The 15,439-nt window shown below is 47.1% G+C and overlaps 5 non-coding genes across 5 annotated transcripts; all 5 read right to left on the bottom strand.

Annotated features, from left to right (window-relative positions):
- Positions 1–4,184: 4,184 nt before the first annotated feature.
- On the bottom strand, positions 4,185–4,256 carry TRNAC-GCA (transfer RNA cysteine (anticodon GCA)). Its single transcript has one exon. It is a non-coding gene; the product is annotated as a tRNA-Cys (tRNA).
- Positions 4,257–4,332: 76 nt separating this feature from the next.
- On the bottom strand, positions 4,333–4,404 carry TRNAC-GCA (transfer RNA cysteine (anticodon GCA)). Its single transcript has one exon. It is a non-coding gene; the product is annotated as a tRNA-Cys (tRNA).
- A 9,817-nt stretch (positions 4,405–14,221) lies between these two features.
- On the bottom strand, positions 14,222–14,293 carry TRNAC-GCA (transfer RNA cysteine (anticodon GCA)). The gene has a single exon. It is a non-coding gene; the product is annotated as a tRNA-Cys (tRNA).
- Positions 14,294–14,368: 75 nt separating this feature from the next.
- TRNAC-GCA (transfer RNA cysteine (anticodon GCA)) lies at positions 14,369–14,440 on the bottom strand. The gene has a single exon. It is a non-coding gene; the product is annotated as a tRNA-Cys (tRNA).
- Positions 14,441–14,513: 73 nt separating this feature from the next.
- TRNAC-GCA (transfer RNA cysteine (anticodon GCA)) lies at positions 14,514–14,588 on the bottom strand. Its single transcript has one exon. It is a non-coding gene; the product is annotated as a tRNA-Cys (tRNA).
- Positions 14,589–15,439: the final 851 nt, after the last annotated feature.

Here is a 15,439-nt window from a genome sequence, read left to right as displayed (position 1 = left end):
CCTGAACTATTTCCCGAAAGAAACCACGGACTGGTCCTGGCATTATTTCCGTACCTACAACGAATTCGGGAAGTGATCTTGACAGCCTCATTTGGATCACCGTGCGCAGAAATGGGTCGCTTGTATCTCGAAAGAAGGAGAATCTATTCACCAGTTGACGCAAGAAAAGGTGCGCCAACCCCAGACCACCATCCTTCACACGTCGGAAGAGATTATCTCGGCTGCATCGCTCCCAGCTCGATGCCCACACGAATACAGCGAACACGCGGTGCAGTTTCTGCACATTAATACGAGAGCACTGTAGGACCTGCATTACGTACCAGATCTTTGACACGAGAAACATGTTGCACGCTGTAGCTCTCGCGAACATTGACAAGTGACAGGCGTTCCATCGGTCGGCTTTTTCTTTTAGTTCTTTTGTCCGCTCCTTCCAGTACTCGCTACTGTCCTTGTAGGCATCAAGGGGTGCTCCAAGATACTTAACTGGCGTCGTGACCCAGTTTACGTTCGAAAAGTGGTCTGGTGTAGACGCCCATCTTCCATGCCAAAACCCCAAACATTTCTGCCACTTAACGTAGCTGTTAGTGACGTTACCAAACTTTTTGACGATATTAACAGTATTCAATACACTTTGTTTGTCTTTACAGCACACAGCCACATCGTCAGCGTATGCCAGTAGCTTCACTTCTGCTGATTGAAGACTAAACCCCTTAATACATTCATTTTCGATGATGGCCAGACAGCGTTTCTATGTAGACACAAAACAGGAGTGGACTGAGTGGACAACCCTGGCGAACGGAGCGCTTCACGTTAATCGGGGCCCCCAACATCTGATTAATTATAAGTCTGGTATAGCAGCTCCGGTACGCCATGGTCACCCCTTCAGCGATTATGTGGCCAAAATTAACGTGTTCAAGGATGGTAAGCAATATGTCGTGAGAAACACAATCAAACGCCTTCTCCAAGTCTAGCTGGAGGATGGCTACTGCATCGCACATGGCGTCACAACACTCCAGCACGCACTTCATTTTATGGATGTTAGTGAAAATGGTTCTTCCACGAATACCACACGTCTGGTGTGGGCCGACAACTTCCTGAATAACTGACTGGACCCGTCGTGCCAACACCTTCATCAATATTTTGTAGTCGCAGTTAGTAGGCGCTATGGGTCTGTAGGAGGAAAGCTGCTTGAGCTTTTCGGTCTCTTCTGTTTTCGGCATTAGCACTGTATGGGACTGGCCAAAGGATGGTGGAAGTATTTTCAGTTCATATGCTTCATTGAAAACTGCTGTTAAGATAGGAGCTAGGTGGCTTTTGAACGATTTGTACCAAGCGGCACAAAGACCGTCTGGACCTGGCGACTTCCCAGGATTCAGGTCTTCGATGGCTTTCATCACTTCATGTTCTGTTAATGGTCGTTCTAAGGTTTCTTTAACCTCACTCGACAGCTGTGGGATTCGTTGCAAAAATAATTTCTTGAAATCGTGCATGTTGACAGGCCTGAATGCAAAAAGTTCTTTGTAATGCTCAAAGAAAGCACGCCCTATATTATTGTTATCCGTTAATACCACCCCTTCATATTCGATAGCCTCAATCTGCTTACGTCTCGAGTGCTTTTTTTCTAGCCCCAGTGCTCTTTTCGTTGGCGTTTCCCCGCATGATAGCCTTTCTGCTCTGGCGCGCACTAGCGCACCTCGGAAGCGATCTTCGTCGAATACCTCGAGCTTCTTCTTAACGGCGCGCATATCTTGTTGATAGGCGCCAGGTTGCATGCATTCAAGCTTCGCAAATTTTTCTAGCAATGTTGGTAAATCCTTTTCTCTGGCCTTTTGTTCATATCGCAGTACGCTACTTCTTTCGATTGCCTTCAATTTAATGCTTTGCTTCAGCAACTCCCATTCCTCACCAAATTTCGTAGAACTGTCTGTTCCAAAAGAATTCAGAGCAGCCACTACATTTTCGTTAAAAGTTTCATCCCGTAACAGCTCTGCATTCAATTTCCACAGTTCCCAGACGAACTTGTTTCGTTCTTTCTTCCTGCCCACCATGCATTTTTACCAGGCAGTGGTCAGAATATGATATGGCCGTAACTGTGTAGCACTGGCATTTTTCAACTAAATCATATGAAAGATAGATACGGTCTAAGCGTGCGTGACTTGTGCCCTGAAAGTGAACGTAGCTTACGTCTCCGTGACCGCGAAAACATTCTGCGATATCTTCTAATTCGAATTCGTGTGTAATCTGCGCCAGGATATCACTACTTTTGTCACAAACCACGCGACGCGTAGACCTATCCTCAGCTTTCAATACGCAGTTGAAGTCGCCTACACAGGCTATCATTTTTTGCACATGTAAATGATGCTTTAAACTCAAAAAGAAATTTGCCCTCTCTTGCACGGTATTAGGCGCATAAATGCAAAACACGCGCCATTGGACATTACAATAGCTGAAGTCACAAAAGACAAGTCGACCAGAAGTACAGGAGAAGTAACCATCTATAACAAGACCAGGGAGCTTCCTCACGAACAGCACACACCCTGCCGAAGTCCCTAAGGCGTGGCTCACTACCGTATAGTAGTTATACGTGAACCTTTGCACCATGCTCCCGGTCTCCTCCTCGCCGTCTACCTTGGTTTCTTGCACGGCTAAAACGTCGAGGTCGTGGTCCACTAGTAGTCTGTAAACCTGACTCTGTTTCCTTTTGGCGGCCAGACCTCGAACGTTTAGCGTGCCGAGGCTAAGCGACGGGTTGGTAGCCATTATTGCTGAAAACCGGAGGGGAGAAGGCCCGGAGCATGGTGCTCACCTTAACGTCTAGCTGACCGCTAGACGCCTCCGTGGCCTTCCGGTGGCCGTCGCCCGGGTTCCTCTTTGGTCGGCTTCGGGGTAAGCCTACGGTCAGTCTCCAGGTTCGGCTTAGGCTTGAGGGTGGAGCGCCTTCCAGGTAGCGTCTTAGCGGGTGGTGCCTCGGAGTCGCCGCCGGCCTTTCCGTCGACTTTCTCCTCGTGCTGCAGGGATCTCTTGACCGGTGCCGAGACGGATTCGACGCGGGCACTAGCAGGAGTCGCGTTGTCGTACGCCTCTGCCTGCGTTGCATCCGTAGCTGGCTGGTGGCTCTCATTTTCTTGCGGGGCCGTCTTCACGCTCTCGACTGTAGCTGCTGGTTCTTTGGGGGGAGGGATATTCCTTCCTCCTTCGGCTTGCTTGGTCGTCGCGCCGGTTTCTGCCGCCACTTTGCCGTTTCCAGCTCCCGTGGCCGCTTCCTCCGCCTCGGTCACGTCCATTACATGGTCTAACGTCGACGGCTCGCTCTCCGCCGAACCCGCGGCTACTGCGTATGAACGCACACAGTCCGCGTCGTTGTGTCCAAAAAGCCTGCACCGCGAGCAACGGGGAACCTTGCATTCACGACGAACGTCGCCAGAGCCCCGGCAGCGCAGGCACTGCATGGGACGTCCTGGGGCTACCACCAGCGCAAGCTCGCCGGCGACGCGGATCTGGTGGGGCAGGTCGTCGACTTTCATTCCTGCCTTCAGCTGGAGCAGCACTGCTCGAGTCGTCGAGCCCTTGTCGGAAACGCCATCCACTCGCCAGCGCTCCCGGGTCACTTCCGTCACTTTGCCGAAGGAGGCCAGCGCGGTCTTGACGTCTTCGTCGTCCACCCCATGCAGAAGCCAGTGGATACGAAGCTTCACCTGTTGTTCCTTGGGGTCGATGACCAGGCAGCGACGCCCCTTCACCTGCAGCTCCTTCAGGGCCGCCAGCTTTTCGGCAGCCTCGGCTGTCTTCATCGTCACCGCCCATACATGGTTGATTTGGTATGCTCCAAGGGCGACGACGCCAGAGAGCATACCAACAGCTTGAAGCGCGTCCCAGAAATCTTCCACACGGAATGGGCGAACACGAGCGTCGCCGTGCAAAAAAACTGTGTTTAAAACAATACGTCCTGTAGGTAGCCGAGGCAAAATTATCTGGTAATCCTTATCTTCTTGCGTCGAAAGCCTGTTGCCGCGGCTAACAGCCGCATATGCCGCTCCATTGGAGCCCATGATCCCGCGATCCGTTCAGCTCGGGAGCCGGAAGCAGAATGGCACTGAGCTATACCCCCGGGTAAGAGCTCCCAACGAGAAGTGCCCGCCAATAATAGCTATAAAATAAGTGGAGAACAGAAAAAAATGCAGTAAAGGGGGCACCCGGGTTTGAACCGGAGACCTCTCGATCTGCAGTCGAATGCTCTACCACTGAGCCATACCCCCGGGTAAGAGTTCCCAACGAGAAGTGCCCGCCAATAATAGCTATAAAATAAGGGGAGAGCAGAAAAGAAAGCTGTAAAGGGGGCACCCGGGTTTGAACCGGGGACCTCTCGATCTGCAGTCGAATGCTCTACCACTGAGCTGTACCCCCTTTTTTTTTTTCTTTATTGCCTGTTTACATCATACAGAAACAACAGAAGGATCTCAAAAACTTTTGAAATTGATCAACTCATCAAACAGTGTAATCCAATCAGGTGTTTCTGGCTGGGCTCGGTACAGCTCTCGCATATAGGCTACATGTTCAATAAAATTTTCCTTTACAGGCCGAGCGTTAGTGTCGGCATGTCTTACCGACATTCGGGTTTTCCATATACTATGGAGGCTGAGTATCATTATCATGTCGTAGGGAATGTCGCCGTGATTCTCAACTGGTAAGTATCGGATTCCATGTGGTGTAATAGGTAAGTCCTTTTTGATAGTTCGCTGAAGGATGTCCCAGTGAAATATGGGATCCCAGCATTCAATAAATACATGTTCTATTGTCTCTGGTTTTTGGCACAGTATGCAGTTGACTGTCCACGGTACAACCATTCCTTTATCTTGTAGCCACGTTTTTACAGGTAGAGTGTTTGTATGGAGCTTGAAGAAAAAGGATTTTACATGCGGTCGTATCGGCATTCCTTTAACCCGTTTTAAGACGTCTTGTCCACAGCCTCCAGTGTATATGCTTCTGTACACTGGCAGAGGTAACATAACATCCAGCAAATCCTTGTAGAGCTTTTTCTTTTTTACTGTACTCAAGTATTCTATGGAAAACCTTACTTTAAGCATGCGAAAGGCTACAACAACCTCGCGCCAATAACCTTTAATACGGTGCATCGTAGTCTTAATTGTAGAGACGATGAATTCAGGTAGTGCATTGTGTAAACAAACTTGCATAACTGTACGCAGAAATGGGTCACACTGATCTCTTAAAAATATAAAACGCGACACAATCTGTCTGATAAACAGGTGCGACAGACCAAGACCACCTTTTCTGACGGACAAAAACAGGTTAGTTCGACTCGTTCATTCCCCACTTCCTCCCCAAATAAACACTGCAAAGACTCTATTAATTTTTTGTAAGTTAGTACGCGACATAAACAATACTTGCATAACATACCATAACTTGGCAACTAAGAATAGATTGCAAGTATTTGCACGGGCAAACATTGACAAATTTCCACCTTGCCATCCCTGCGTCTTCTCTTTCAAGCGTTCTGTTTCCTCGTTCCAATACAGTTCGGTGTCTTCATAACATTGTAATGGGACACCTAAGTACGTTGTTGGCATTGCTGTCCATTGGATGCCAACAAATAATTCAGGCTTCTCGCTCCACTCTTCATGCCAGAAACCTACGGTCTTCTCCCAATTGATCTTGCAGCCAGATTCCTTGCAAAACTCGCCAGTCAACCTAACCACCTCTCTGATACTTTCGGCATCTTTGCAAAAGACAGCAATGTCATCAGCGTATGCGAGGACCTTGACTTCCGCCGTTTCAAGCATAAAACCGCGTACACTTTGACTATTAATTATACTCAAGCAGAAAGGTTCCAAGTAAATATCAAAAAGTAATGAGGAAATTGCACATCCCTGCCTCACACTGGAGAGAAGCTGGATTGGTTCACTTAACTTCTTGTTTATAATGATGCGTGTGCTGCACTTTGAGTAGGCCGTTTTTACTCCTTCTAGTATCAGTCCGCCGACATTAAGATATTCTAATATTGAAAATAGTACTTCATGTGACACATTGTCAAACGCTTTCTCCAAATCTAGTTGCAACACTGCAACCCGACATGAGAGAGCATCACAGCACTAGAGAACACAGCGAGCTACATGTGTATTGGTGGAAATTGTCCTGCCCTTGATTCCACATGTTTGATGTGGTCCCACTAGTCGCGTTACAACACTTTGAAGTCTTTTTGCTAACACTTTCGTGAATATTTTGTAATCACAGTTCGTGAGGCTTATTGGTCGATAAGACTTTACTGACATCAGTTTAACCGGATCCTCGCACTTAGGGATTAGCACTGTATGAGCCGTTCGGAACGATGGCGGCATTCGCTGTGTTGCATACATTTCCTTGAAGACATTATGCAATAATTGGCTGAGCTGACATTTGAAAGCCTTGTAAAAGGGCGCACATAACCATCAGGCCCGGGAGCCTTTCCTGCACCAAGTCCATCTATAGCGTCTTCAATTTCTCGCAATGTGATTGGAAATTCCAGGCTTGCTTTAATGTCATCTTCTAGACGTGGCATAAGATGAAGAAAATCTCGCTCAAACCCTTCTATTATTTTTTTCTTGTTCCCAAGCAGTTCACGATAATAATCTACGAATGCTCGCTCTATCATTGTGGGTTCGGAAGTTTCCTCGTTTTGATATGTTATTGCTTGTATATTTATTTTTTGTCGCATATCTCTTCTCGTCACTTAGCGGCCGTTTAGTAGGCGTTTCCCCATTCCACAATCGTTCCGCTCGCGCTCGTACCATGGCTCCCTTGTATCGTTCTTGGTCGATAAGTTCGAGCTTACTTTTTGTTTCCTTTATCTGCTTCATGCAAGATCCAGCGTTCTGACATTCTGTAGACATGAGCAATTCTAGTTCGCTTGTTAATTCTTTTTCTTCTTGTTTTTCCTTGCGGCGCAGCGCAGTAGCTTTTTCTATCGCTTTTCTCTTAACATCAGTTTTGAGAGTTTCCCATGTTTCAATACAGTGATTAGTTTGCGCTGTCATAGAGGAATTAATCATTTCACTTATATCTCTCATAAAGCTTTCATCATCTAGCAGTTTGGTATTAAACTTCCAAAGATCCCAATTAAATTTCGTTTCTTTTCGTTTTTGCCCTAAATCAAACGTCACTAGACTATGATCAGAAAAGAATACATGTTTAATCTCGTAACTCTGACACAATGGCACGAGCTGCATTGCAATATAAGCTCGGTCTAATCGCGCATGACTTTCACCTTGATAGTGCGTATAAACGGAAGCTTTGCCTGTTGATAACAGAATACCGACATCTTCTAATTCATAATCATTCACAAGTATGTTTAAAAACTGTGCGCTCGTATCCCTTCGTTTCATTTGATTAGCTCAGTCTTGTGCTCTGCACACACAGTTGAAATCCCCCATCAATATAAAGTATCGCTCGCACTTCAGGTATTCTTCCAGCTGTTGAAAAAAAATTCTACGTGCACATTCATCATTTGGAGCATACACGCACAATATGCGCCACTTAAAGCCAGAAAAAGAACAATCAAGTATGACAAATCGGCCAGTTCCACATATAATAACTTGTTCCTCTACAATACCAGCACTGTTACGAATAAAGAGTGCGCATCCTCCAGAAGTTCCAACCGCATGACACACGCAGACGTTATACATTGCTCTAAATGGTTGCACCATGCGGTCCGTCTGTTCCTGGCTTTCCACCTTTGTCTCTTGCACGGCGACAATATCCAAATCATTTTCTTGAAAAAGCCGGCTTAATTGGTACTGGCGTCTCCTGCTCGCCAAACCGCGAACGTTTAAAGTGCCTAGACGAAGGGGCTTCTTAAGGTTAAGTGTCATGGTTAATCTGAAACAGGTGGACCGCATGGAGTTTACCTCGATCTTTTATGTTGCCACTCGGTCGATTCTTTCCGGCGACGGGCAACGTCGCGTCCAGCCAGCAGTTCTCGGGTCGATGCCGCTGTGGCTCTGTTGCTAGGGGACTTGATGCCATGGTAGGTGCTCGGTGTTCGTAAGTGGTGGAATAGCTGCTCCGTGCGTTGACCCTCGTCGTTACGAGGGCTTATTTCCCTCAGTTTTCCGGTCAGGAGGGAGGCTGGGTTTCGGTTTGAAGCTGGGCCGTCTGCCCAATTGAAGGCCGGTCTTCACGACTGTCTTGGTGGGCGGTTCTTCTCCGCTACTTGCACTGGGCTTGCCCATTTCGCTGCCTGCATCGTCGCGCGGTCTCTTGGTAGAAGCACCTGGCTCAAGTTCCATTGGCTGTGCGTCCGCTTCTGCTTCCGCACCCAACGCTGCTTCTACGGGTTTGACTTTGTCCGCCTCTTGTGTTTCCCCCGTCACAGGGGCTCCGTTTGTCTGGGGTGTGGTGTTATCAGCAAAAACACCTTTCCACGCGTCGGTAGGGGCAACTTTTTGATTTGCACTCTTTGTGTCGGCCTGCTTTCGCCCACCTGCGGCTTCTTCGGCGTCTGCTTCATCCATTATGAGCTCTGCATCCGCGTCCTTCGTTGCTTTTCCGGTGATGCTCGCATATGTGGTCACGCAGTCTAGGTCCGTGTGGCCGAAGCGCCTACACTGGGAACAGCGAGGCACATGGCAGTCACGTCGAATGTGGCCAGTGGTGTTGCAACGGAGGCATAATGGTGCTCGGTTGGGCACAACTACTAGGGCGAGTTCGCTTCCTACACGCAACTGGTGGGGTAGGTCGTCGATAGTGACTCCGGCTCCCAGTTTCATGGCCACTAGGCAGGTTGTCGATGCTCTTTCCGTGATACCACGTACGCGCCATTTTTCCTTCGTTACTTCCGTAACATTTCCATACGGAGCCAAGGCCGCACGTACTTCATCGTCGCTGACCCCGTAAAGAAGCCAGTGCAGTTTCATTCGTAAGCCTTGGTCGTTGGGGTTAACTACCAGGCACCGGCGACTCTTCACTCGGAATTCCCCTTTTGACAACATTTTCTTCGTTGCTTCAGCGCTCTTGAATGTCACGGCCCAAACGTGATTCATCCTGTACGCCCCCAAAGCGATAACGTCCGGAAGTGCTCCAAGATTTTCCAAGGCATCGCGAAAATCTTCCACTCGGTATGGGCGCGCTCGTAAATCCGCATGAAGAAAAATGGTATCCGTAACAACCTGACCTGTTGGCAGTTGAGGCAATACAACTTGGTAGTCCTGGTCGACTGAAGCAAAAGACCTGTTTCCGCGGCTTGAAAGGGCCGCTGAATCCGCTCCTTGGGAGCCCATGTTACCCACGTCCGCACATAACGGTGGCCGGAAGTGGAATGACTGAGCTATACCCCCTTCTTTTTTTTCTTTTTTTTATTGCCTGTTTTCTTTTACAGGTCATGGAAACAGAGAAACATGAATGATAAAAGGAAACATTTGGACGAAGTCTTGATCCGGTGTGTTCACATTAAAATTTCTTCAAGTTACACAATTTTTCCAAGAGAGGTAGCCAGTCAGGAGGCTCTGGTTGCGCTTTATACAGTTCGCGTATATAATCCATGTTTACAATGAAATTTTCCCTGACAGGACGTGCGTGAAGGTCGGCATTGCGGACCGCCATTCGAGTCTGCCAGATGCTGTGAAGTGCTATCAGCATGAACATGTCGTACGGGACGCCGTCTTCATTGTCCACACTCAGAAAACGAATGCCATAGCTCGTGATGGCTAGGTCCTTTTTCAATGTGCGCTGCAGAATGTCCCAATGGAAAACGGCGTCCCAGCAGTAAAGAAAAACGTGTTCTACAGTTTCGGGCGTCTTACAAAATAGACAGTTTGTTGTCCATGGAACGTAGAGTCCCTTATCAGCTAACCATTGCTTTACTGGGAGCGTCCCAGAATGAAGTTTAAAGAAGAAAGTTTTTGTTCCCGGTTTCATGTTCATCTTTTTAACCCTTCTTAGCACGTCCTGTCCGGGTCCGACATTGAATAAAGTTCTGTACCGCGGTGTTGGCAACAAACAGTCGACAAGGTCTTTGTAAAGTGTTTTCCGTTTTACAGAGGACAAATACTCTAGCGCAAAGCGCACTTTCAGAAATTGAAAAGAATGCACTACTTCACGCAAGAATCCAGTCACATAATGGTACATATTGTCATTCGATGACAACAAATTCTGGAACGTGTGAACACAGCCTTAATTTTATCACAGTTTGTAAAAAGCCATTTCTTTGGTCGCGGAGAAAAATAAAACGAGACACAACTTGCCTAATAAATAAATGACACAAACCCAATCCACCGTTTCGGACCGGTAAGAATAAATTTGAGCGACTTGTTCGTTCCCAGGTCGATCTCCACAGAAACACGGCGAAAATCCTGTGAAATTTCTGCACATTCACCCGCGACATACAAAGGACTTGGAACACATACCATATTTTGGCTATAAAAAACAGGTTGCATACATACGCCCGTGCAAAAATAGAGAGCTCCCGCCCACCCCAGGCATTTGTTTTTTGCCTGATTGTTTCTGCTTCGTCCTTCCAGTACTCGTTGTTGTCACGATAAACCTCGAGTGGTACCCCTAGGTACTTCAGTGCGCGGGTTTCCCATCTTACATTTACGTATACATCAGGCTTCATATCCCAATTGCCATACCAAAACGTCGTTGTTTTATCCCAGTTAATCATGCTACCTGTCATGGAACAAAATTATTTGGCTGTATGAACAACTTCACATATACTCTGCCTATCTTGACAGAGTACGGCCACATCGTCAGCATATGCAAGAATCTTTACTTCAGTACTCTGTAATCTAAATCCGTGCACGTTTGAATTTTGGATAATTGATAAGCAAAAGGGTTCTAGGTATATGGCAAAAAGTAAGGCTGAGGCCGGGCATCCTTGTCTGTTGGAACTGAGTATGTCAATTTCTTCACTCAGCGTCCTCTTAACTACCAGGCGTGTTACACACTGCGAGTACGCCATCTTTAATCCATCGATAAACACGGTTCCAACTTGCACTTGTTCTAACACGTTGAACAACACTTCATGGGAGACACGGTCAAAAGCTTTTTGTAAGTCTAACTGCATCATTGCTATTCGGTCTCCAAAGTCATCGCAAATCTCTAAGACACTTCTTACTACGTGTATATTTGTCGTAATGCTACGACCTCTTATGCCACATGTCTGGTGCGGTCCTACAATGTTTTGAACGACATTCTGCATTCTTTTGGCCAACACCTTCATGAAAATTTTGTAATCTGTATTCAAGAGGCTAATGGGGCGATATGACCTCACAAACTGAAGTTTGATGTCATCGTTCGATTTGGGGATTAAAACAGTGTGCGCTTCAGTGAAAGACCGTGGTAGCTTCTTTTTATATCCCTCTTCGATAACTTGGAACAGCGCGCTGGCAATCATCTTCTTTAAACATTTTATAGAATTCTGCTCCGATTCCATCTGGGCCAGGTGTCTTTCCAGTGCTTAAGTCATCAATAGCTTTTTTAATGTCCTGTATAGTGATAGGGGCCTCCAAACTTTTTTTAGTTTCGTCGTCAAACTTGGGCACTAAAGAAAGGAAATCTTCACTAAATCCATTCCCCATCGGAATACGTTTTCCAAGCAAATCGCGATTGTGTTCCAGAAACGCGTTCATTATCTGACTTTTTTCTTTCGTCAGTCTGCCATTGTACATTATTTCCTTAACTTCTTTTCTTTGTGCATATTGCTTTTCATCACTTAGTGCCCGCTTTGTCGGTGTTTCGCCCATCCGAAGCTTTTCTGTTCTTGACCCAATAATAGCACCTCTGTACTTTTCTTTATCTAAATGTTCCAGCTTGTTTTTGGTATTTTTGATTTCTTCAGTGAAAGAGCCCGGTTTCACACTCTCTTCCATTAATAGTGCTTGCAGTTGCGACTGCAATTTCTTCTCGTCTTGTTTCTTCTCAAAATTAAGGATAGTCGTACGTTCTATAGCACTCAATTTAACATCTTGTTTAAAAACTTCCCACCTCGTTTCCCAGTCGTCTTTTCCAACTTCATACAGCATCGTTAACGCTTCATTTACTTTTCTAGAAAAAATTTTTTCTTTCATGATGCTATTATTTAATTTCCAGAGGTGCCAGTTGAACTTCGGCATTTTTTTCTTTGTCCCAAGCGTGAATATTACCAAACAGTGGTCGCTAAAAGACACTGGTATAACAACGTATTCGTCACAACACATCACAAGGTCAAGTGGGATGTAGGCTCTATCCAAACATGCGTGACTTTGGCCCTGAAAATGCGTGAACTCAACCCCGCCATTAGACATGCAGAGGGCCACATCTTCTAGTCCCTTCTCTGCAATCAATTCCGTCAAAAACAGTGCGCTTTGATCGTGCAAATTTACACGTTTGGAGCGGTCCTCAATCGCGCACACACAGTTGAAGTCACCAATTAATATCACATATCTACTACAATCAAGGAAACCACCAATCTCTTCAAAGAATGCTTTTCTTTCGTTGTCACAATTTGGGGCGTACAAGCAAATCACGCGCCATTCAAAATTCATTAACGAAAAATCACAAACCACAAAGCGTCCGCTCTCACTGCTTCTTATACTTGTCTCAACTGCGCCCATCAATCTTTTTATAAAAATTGCACACCCTCCCGATAAGCCATCGGCATGTGACACACAGACATACGTTGTGTTGAAAGGCTCAGTTTCGTCCTCCCTGTGTACTTTTGTTTCTTGCACGGCGATCACGTCTAAATCATGTTCCGCAAATAGCCTACCTAATTGGTATTGGCGTCTTCTAGCCGAAAGCCCGCGCACATTTAGAGTGGCGAAACGAACTGCTCTCTCAAGTCTAACAGCCATGTTTATCTTTAAAAAGGATGCGCTCACCAAACAGTCTGTGCCCCGATATTGGGGTACACCCTCGGTGCGTTAGCTGTGTTGTCAAGTGGGCAGCTTAGCCGCCCTCTTTTCCCCCTCCGGAACGTTTGGCTTTGGGGTGGGCCGCAGCCGGCGACTGGTGAACGCTTTTGTCGGCGGTTCACTGCTGTTGGCGTCCTTTGTCTCTGCACCGGCGTCGTCTCGTGCTATCTTTCCCAGCGCACTGCTGTCTTCTGCTTCACGGTAATGCATGGCGCCCACTTCGGCACTCTTGTGGTGAACTCCCGCTGTCTCTTTATTTTCACTTGTGTTGTTGGCACCACCCTCGATGAATTCGGAGCCCTGTATTTTGTCTTTTGCGTCTGCTGCAATTTCTACCTGTACAGTGGCTGTCAAATTTTCCGCGGTAGTATTTTCCGATTGCTTACTTCCTTTGGTGCTGGTGCCTTGTACTCCTGATGTTGTTGCAGAATACAGACATTCTTCTGCTTCCGCTTCGTCCATGGGGAGCTCGGATTTCTCCGTGCTCACCGTGGCCATGGCAGCTGCCGCATACGTCCTCGAGCAGTTTTCTACGGTGTGTCCAAAACGTTTGCAGACGTTGCACCGCGGCACGCCGCAGTCCTTTCTTATGTGGCCAATCTGTTGGCAGCGCAAGCACCTTGGCGCTCTTCCGGGCGCTACGACAAGGGCTAGCTCACCTCCGAGGCGCAGCTGATGTGGTATATCATGCAACGTAACGTCCGCCTTCAGTCGCACCACAACTGTGCGTGTCATGGTGCTCTGTTGGCTGTAGCCGTCAAGGCGCCATTTATCCAGTCCTATTTCCAAGACGGTTCCGTAGGGGTTCAGGGCGTTTCGCACGTCTTCTTCGCGTACATGGTAGAGCAGCCAGTGAAGCTTGAGACGGACGTCGCGGTGACTTGGATCAATTACGATACATTTGCGACCCTTGACCGTGAATTCCGGTTCGGCCAAAAACTTCTTTGCGCCTTCAGCAGTGGCGCACACATTATTCATTTGATAGGCGCCGAGCGTAAGAACCTCGGTGGGCGGAACACGTTGAAACAGTGGCTCACGAAAATCTTCCGCGCGATATGGTCTACCTTTCACATCAGCATGTAGAAAAACGGTATTTTGAACAACGTACCCAGTTGGCAGTGGGGGCAAAATGATAGCATAATCCTGCGACATTTCATTCCTGGTACCGCGGCTATGGTGGGCCGCTACATCCGCTCCGACGGAGCTCATATCAGCCACGTCCGTACACTACGGTGGCCGGAAGTCAACTCTGAGCTATACCCTCGAGTAAGAGCTCTCAACGAGAAGTGCCCCCCAATAATAGCTATAATATAAGTGGAGAACAGAAAAAAAAGCTGTAAAGGGGGCACTCGGGTTTGAACCGGGGACCTCTCGATCTGCAGTCGAATGCTCTACCACTGAGCTATACCCCCGGGTAAGAGCTCCCAACGAGAAGTGCCCGCCAATAATAGCTATAAAATAAGTGGAGAACAGAAAAAATGCTGTATAGGGGGCACCCGGGTTTGAACCGGGGACCTCTCGATCTGCAGTCGAATGCTCTACCACTGAGCTATACCCCCGGGTAAGAGCTCCCAACGAGAAGTGCCCGCCAATAATAGCTATAAAATAAGTGGAGAATAGAAAAAAAAGCTGTAAAGGGGGCACCCGGGTTTGAACCGGGGACCTCTCGATGTGCAGTCGAATGCTCTACCACTGAGCTATACCCTTTTTTTTTCTTTATTGCCGGAAGTTTCACCAAGCTAACACAAAGGGCATCATTTCTTGAAATAAGGTAAGTGATACATAAACATACACAAACACACATTCAACTTTGTGCGCATGCATATTGTGCGGTCAGTCACATTGTGGCTGGCCATGTCCAGTTTAAAATTCCTTTAATGTGGCGAGGGGCTCAATCCTCGCCAGCCAATCCGGAGGACATTCTTGTTGTTTAATTACATCAATGAACTTGGAAATATCGTCCCGGAAGAGCAGCCGCGCAGGCCGGCTGTCAGGCTCACAAAAGAAACCGGCCATTCGAGCCCTCCATAAACAGTGGAGGCCCATTAGCATAATTAAGTCCAAAGGCAAGCCGCCCTCATTTTCTACTGTCAGAAATCTAATACCTAATGGACTTAAAGGCAATTCTTTCTGTAGTGTTCTTTGAAGAACGTCCCAAAAGAAAACCCCTGCCCAACAATGCAAAAAAACATGGTCAATTGTTTCTAATTGTTTACATATAAGGCAATTTGCTCCCCATGGTAAATAAAAACCCTTCTCTTGTAAAAAGGCCCGTACCGGCAAAGTTCCGGTATGCAACTTAAAGAAAAAGGATTTAGTGCTTGGCTGCACCTGCATTTTCTTAACACGCTTTAACACGTCGTTTCCTTGTCCTCCACTGTTTATGGCTCTGTACATCGGAACCGGCATAATTATGTCAACTACATCCCTGTACAATTTTTTCCGCGACACCGAAAAGAGATAATCATTAGAAAAACGTACGGACAGAAAACGGACACTGTCAACGACTTCCCTTAGGTACCCTCGAAGAGCACCAGGCATACTTAAATTGGAGACCA

The sequence above is a fragment of the Dermacentor andersoni genome, chromosome 1, assembly GCF_023375885.2.
Source record: "Dermacentor andersoni chromosome 1, qqDerAnde1_hic_scaffold, whole genome shotgun sequence".
Taxonomy (NCBI): domain Eukaryota; kingdom Metazoa; phylum Arthropoda; class Arachnida; order Ixodida; family Ixodidae; genus Dermacentor; species Dermacentor andersoni.
Note: the sequence above shows the minus strand (reverse complement) of the source record. Positions and strands in the feature narration are given on the sequence as shown.